The sequence below is a fragment of the Lactuca sativa genome, chromosome 5, assembly GCF_002870075.4.
Source record: "Lactuca sativa cultivar Salinas chromosome 5, Lsat_Salinas_v11, whole genome shotgun sequence".
Classification (NCBI taxonomy): Eukaryota; Viridiplantae; Streptophyta; class Magnoliopsida; order Asterales; family Asteraceae; genus Lactuca; species Lactuca sativa.
Genome location: NC_056627.2, coordinates 9,301,720 through 9,308,550, shown reverse-complemented (window position 1 = coordinate 9,308,550; position 6,831 = coordinate 9,301,720).

The window sequence follows — 6,831 nt, the reverse complement described above, 5'->3', positions numbered from 1 at the left end:
AATCTTAACCAAGTTGTAGTATATGTCACAATGTTTCCGTGCATATAAAGAACGCCAAAATCCGAGTTATAACGAAGAAGTTATAACCTGTCGAAGTTTCACGACAGAACCGGCACGACCCAGCGCGACGTAAATAGTGAATTTAAGGTAGATATATATCTATCCTTAGTGATCTAAACGAGAGTCAAAGATGTCTTCGATAGTAGTCCAACGATAAAAAGACAAACGAAAACGGAGTTCAGATGAATGAGTTATGAATTTCGAACGGAGTTTTCCTGTCCCGGCCTACTAAAGATAATATATAAGTAATATATTTATAATATATTAAAAATAAAGTCAAAATTGGCCAATGGAATCTAAACGAGATTTGTAGAGCATAATCTCACATACGCGTCGATATAAAGAACGTCGAAAACGGAGTTCGTATGCGAAAGTTATGAATTTCTGAAGTTCGAGGCGCGAAACCCCAAAACTGTCAGATACCACGACGTGGCAAGCAGTGCCACAACGTGACAAGTCTTCTGACACCTCCAGGAGTCCCCCAGATGCAACTTGAGATGACTCATGCAGTGACGACCAAGCCCACGACGTGGAAAAAGGTGCCACGACGTGGCAAAGGCAGATTTTTCCCTATAAATAGATTTGAAGGGCCAGCCGAGTTTGGTTGCTCATTCTCTCATCTCTATCCCATACTATGTCGTTTTACGTGCAATTTTAACCCCCCGAAGCCCCGGTATTACCCTGAGACCCGAAGCAAGTCCCGAAGCCTGAATATGCCGAAAAGAAAAAAGTTTCCGAGCCGAAGCTCTGCCCGCGAGAAACCCGGTGTGTGAAGTATTTGCTACGAAATACGTGCTACGTGTTTATATATTGTTGTTTATTTGAGATATTGGTGGAATGGATGAACTATATAGGTATTAATGAGTTAAACTGTATATGTATTTTATATCTACAAATATGTTGGGTAGGACATGGGTAGATGAGATCCGTCGGTATGGATCAGATCAAGAGATTAGTTTTAGATCCGTGAGTATAGATTAGACCAAGAGGTTAGTTTTAGATCCGGGAGTATGGATCAGGTAAAGAGATAAAACTTGTTATTAGTCCGGGAGTATGGATTAAGACTAAGTTAATTGTCCCTAGTCCGGGAGTATGGATTGGGCACAGTTATAGATCGGGGAGTATGGGTCAGATCAGGATTAGGGTATAGTTAATTGTCCCTATTCCGGGAGTATGGAATGGGTACAATTATTGATCCGGAAGTATGGATCAGATCATGAGGTTAGTTTTAGATCTGTGAGTACAGATCAGGGGAAAAGGTTAGTTTTAGATCCGTGAGTATGTATCCGGTGAAGAGGATAGTTTTAGATCCGTGAGTAGGGATTAGGTAAAGAGGAAAATTTTAGATACGAGAGTTTAGATAGTGTCGTTGTGAGGATCGATGGGGTGGGATAAGAGTTGCCTTTATATGGCGAAATTGTATAAGTTTGAATGTTCTTTATTTATAAATATATGATAGAACATTGTGGGATGAAAACCATATATGCTCACCAGGCTCCCAAGCCTGACCCACTCAGTTTTCTTCGTATCACAGGTATCGATACGAAGACATATTTCACAAAGAGATTTAAAGGAGATATAAATCATTAGTGTAATTAAATGTAAGTTCTGTTTATGCTTATATGTCTGTATCGGAACATGACATCCCGAGGTTTTATTATTAAATGAAAATACATGCTCTTTGAGAACTGTTTTGATAAGTTATTATCATATCTTGTTTTGGGAACAAATTCCGCAACCGTTTTCTTTAAAAGATTACTCTGATTTGAAAAACAAAGCATAAACAAATCGGTCTTTTCTGGCCGTGAAATTGGGGATGTCACAGTTGGTATCAGAGCATTAGTTTAAGCGAATTAGTAAATTGTAAGAAATTTCTAGACTTAAACTTAGAATGCTAATTAATGATTGTGAGGAGTGTGTCTAAAATATGTTAGGTAGTATATCTAAATTGATACAAGCACTAGTTTATTTTAGGAATGATGCCTAAGATGGTTTTATGTGCTAAATGTTTTGTGTGATAGCTATATTGATGCTATTATTTGTTCGGATCTATGGTCTGTTGCCGACCGGATCTGGAAACCTTATGTGTTTAGGATTCGAAGCGTACGATTACGATATTAGAACTAGCATGTAAACGTTTCGGAGTAATAAGGATGATTCAATTATCTATCGTGATTGAGGATCTGAATTCACCTTATTTGGTGTGAAGATCAAAAATGGTAAGAACCAGATGTAGAGTTGGAAATGTGAACGAACATAGGAATCAACCACTAGTGGTTGAGCAAGCACCTTTTGTAGCAGCTGCACCAAAGCCAATGACGATGGTTGGGGTACAAGCGATGATACAGATGATGTTGGATCGCCAAATGGAGGAGACAAGGCAATTACTCCGACAAAATCGTGAGGAAGTGTCACTTCAAGTGGAAGAGCCTGAAGTGAATAGAGGGCATTCGGAGGTAGGTAACTACAGTGGGACTGTTGGACAAGCAGAACCCCCAGTGGTAGAAAGGAGTGACCCGAAAAAGGAAATAAATAGGGATGGGCGTATGTATAAGAATTTCTTGTGGCCAAACCCCCAAGTCTTTCTGGGAGCCCAAAGCCTGTAGAGATTATGGACTGGATCTCCGAAATAGAGATGGTGTTTGAAAGTTGTGACTGTAGCAACAAATAGAATACTGTCTTTGTAGTAAGACAACTGAAGAATGGAGTCTTGAGCTGGTGGAAGTTACTGGCAGATATGATGCCCCAAGGGGAAGCACTAAGGATGTCTTGGGAATCATTCCTAGAGCAGTTAAAGATGCAGTACTGCTCAGTGATAGATCTGATTGATCTGAACAATGAATTCCAGAACCTGAAGAAAGGTAAATTGAGCATTGATCATTATGCTATGGAATTTACCGAAAAGATGAAGTTATTTCCATACTTAGTTCCAACTGAACTCTCAAAAATTGAGAGGTTCGCAAATGGACTGCCTGTCGACTTTGGCCCAACGGTCAAGATGGCAACTACTTTGAAGACAGCAGTCCGAGCTGCTAGAAATGTGGAGACCCATTTAAAGGAAAGGGGTCTGGAGAGAATCGCGGTGGGCAAGAGAAGAAAGATTGAAGTATCCTCAAGGTCCGATGAGAAGAGAAAATTTTCAAAGTCTGATTCGAAGAAGCTCGAAGAAAGAGCACAATGGTGTGACAAGTGCAAAAGGAAGCACATTGGGGTATGCTCTAAAGAAATGACCCGCTTCAAATGCGGGAAGACTGGTCATTACGCCAGCAAATGCCCAAACAAAAGAGAAGCCTGCTTTAAGTGTGGTGAAGAAGGACACTTCAAACAAAACTGCCCAGGAAGGGAAGAGATTACAAAGCCAAATGTGCCGCCAAAGCCAAAGGCAAGAGCATTTCAAATGATCCCTCGATGAAGTAGATGGCAATGCAAGGAATCAGGAATAAGGATTTTATATCTACAGATCAAGTTATAAGGTAGCGATATGAAAGGTAACATGTGGTGTAGCCTATTAAAGGCATAGTATAGGGTGAACTTGAACTTTTGTGTAGTAGTTTCAAGGAATTAATATAAACCCTAGTTTTGTTATATGATGTGTTGAATGATTGTCTGATTTTCTTGTATGGTGACTTGGTCGACTGCGGGACAATACTTGGGACGAGTATGAGTAGGTGTGAAAGGTAGTAGGTGCATATACTACCGGAAGCACAGGACTCACACTTGGATCAGGGAAAGTCACAAGGTTACCAAGAAGCTAGTAATTGATTCTGTTTTGTTTAAGTGTGTCATTACCCTTGTTTCGGTAGTGACTAGTAAGATGGTTGTTATTCCGACCCTAGTGGTCATATCACATTGAGTCCGACTACGAAGAGTTTGTTACGTGGTTCATAGAACCAAGTTTGAGGTAGCATCTGACTCAAGTCAGAAGGTTGAAATCAAAGCGATTGATAGTTCGTGCTCGTTAAAAAAAAGGAGTTTGTAGCTGGGCATGCTACATGTTAAAAATGTGATTATATCACATTAGAATATGAAGGAAGGTATATTCCATTCTGGAATTTGACTCTAAGAGACTTGAGTCTTAGCGTTGCATCATACGATGACAGGTCATTAGAACATGACCCATCGATCTATTGCAATAGATGAATGAAAGTACTTATCGTAAGAAGAAGAAGGAGTCCTCAATAAGGGTTTATTTTGTTACTCGGAAGTTATGATTGAAAGTACAACATAGTACGATAAGCAGATGAAAGATTGGGCATCGTCTGCGGTCAAGAAAGCCATAGAGTTACATACTCCTTCGAGGAAACATATAAGTTACGGTTATTAACTAGGATGAAGAGATAACGTGTGGAATCATTATTTAAGCCTTATTTCTTTGATGATTCCGAGACGTAATCATCCTAAGGTGAAGATAATTGTAACGCCCGTAGATCCGGGCAAGTCAATTTAGAGACGATAAGCATCAAAAATGAATTTTTGATGGAAGATTACTTAGAAGGATTAATCTTAACCAAGTTTTAGTATATTTCACAATGTTTCCGTGCATATAAAGAACGCCAAAATCCGAGTTATAACGAAGAAGTTATGACCTGTCGAAGTTTGACGACAGAACCGGCACGACCCAACGAGACGTAAATAGTGAATTTAAGGTAGATATATATCTATCCTTAGTGATCTAAATGAGAAACAAAGATGTCTTCGATAGTAGTCCAACAATAAAAAGACAAACGAAAACGGAGTTCAGATGAAGGAGTTATGAATTTCGAACGGAGTTTTCCTGTCCCGGCCTACTAAAGATAATATATATGTAATATATTTATAATATATTAAAAATAAAGTCAAAATTAGCCAATGGAATCTAAACAAGATTTGTAGAGCATAATCTCACCTACGCGTCCATATAAAGAACATCGAAAACGGAGTTCGTATGCGAAAGTTATGAATTTCTGAAGTTCGGGGCGCGAAACCCCAAAGCTGTCAGATACCACGACGTGGCAAGCAGTGCCACGACGTGACAAGTCTTCTGACACCTCCGAGAGTCCCCCAGATGCAACTTGAGATGACGCATGCAGTGACGACCAAGCCCACGATGTGGAAAAAGGTGCCACGACGTGGCAAGGGCAGATTTTGCCTTATAAATATATTTTAAGGGCCATTTGAGTTTGGTTGCTCATTCTCTCATCTCTCTCTCCCATAATACATCGTTTTACGTGCAATTTTAACCACCCGAAGCCCCGGTATCACCCTGAGACCCGAAGCAAGTCCCGAAGCCTGAATATGCTGAAAAGAAAAAAGTTTTCGAGCCGAAGCTCTACCCGCGAGAAACTCGGTGTGTGAAGTGATCCCGGTTTCACCGAAGAATACTACCATTGCTAGCCGTAGTGCTGTCTGATCATCTTCTGATCAAGTGAGTGTGTGGTTACTTTCTTCTAACACATAAGTATGAAGTATTTGTTACGAAATACGTGCTATGTGTTTATATATTGTTGTTTATTTGAGATATTGGTGGAATGGATGAACTATATAGGTCGGTATGGATCAGATCAAGAGATTAGTTTTAGATCTGTGAGTATAGATTAGACCAAGAGGTTAGTTTTAGATCCGGGAGTATGGATCAGGTAAAGAGATAAAAGTTGTTATTAGTCTGGGAGTATGGATTAAGACTAAGTTAATTGTCCCTAGTCCGGGAGTATGGATTGGGCACAGTTATAGATCCAGGTGTATGGATCAGATCAGGATTAGTGTATAGTTAATTGTCCCTATTCCGGGAGTATGGAATGGGTACAATTATTGATCCGGGAGTATGGATCAGATCATGAGGTTAGTTTTAGATCTGTGAATATAGATCAGGGGAAAAGGTTAGTTTTAGATCCGTGAGTATGTATCCGGTGAAGAGGATAGTTTTAGATCCGTGAGTAGGGATCAGGTAAAGAGGAAAATTTTAAATACGAGAGTTTAGATAGTGTCGTTGTGAAGATCGATGGGGTGGGATAAGAGTTGCCTTTATATGGTGAAATTGTACAAGTTTGAATGTTCTATATTTATAAACATATGATAGAACATTGTGGGATGAAAACCCTATATGCTCACCAGGCTCCCAAGCCTGACCCACTCAGTTTTCTTCGTATCACAGGTATCGATACGAAGACATATTTCACAGAGAGATTTAAAGGAGATATAAATCATTAGTGTAATTAGATGTAAGTTCTGTTTATGCTTATATGTCTGTATCGGAACATGACATCCCGAGGTTTTATTATTAAATGAAAATACATGCTCTTTGAGAACTGTTTTGATAAGTTATTATCATATCTTGTTTTGGGAACAAATTCCGCAACCGTTTTCTTTAAAAGATTACTCTGATTTTAAAAACAAAGAATAAACAAATCGGTCTTTTCTGGCCGTGAAATTGGGGATGTCACAGTTTTGGTGATTTGTGATTCCACTTGAGGCTTCCACACTATTGGGGCTAAGCTCTTAAATCTTGAAGACATCATACATCAAAAGGTATGTCAACTAACTAGTACTTTGTAGTATAAGAACTTCATAATATGCTACCTATGATTAAAGCCTTGAAAAGTTCTTATTTGCATGTATAATAGAGAAAACATAGATCCAAGGTTTAAAGGGTTGCATATACACCATAGGAGTGTTAGAATGCTCATAACCCTACAGGTATATCCATAGATCCTACCAAAATCAAAGCCATTCTGAATTGGGAAGCGCCTTGCAATGCTTCCGAAATTCGTAGTTTCATGGGTCTTATGGGTTATT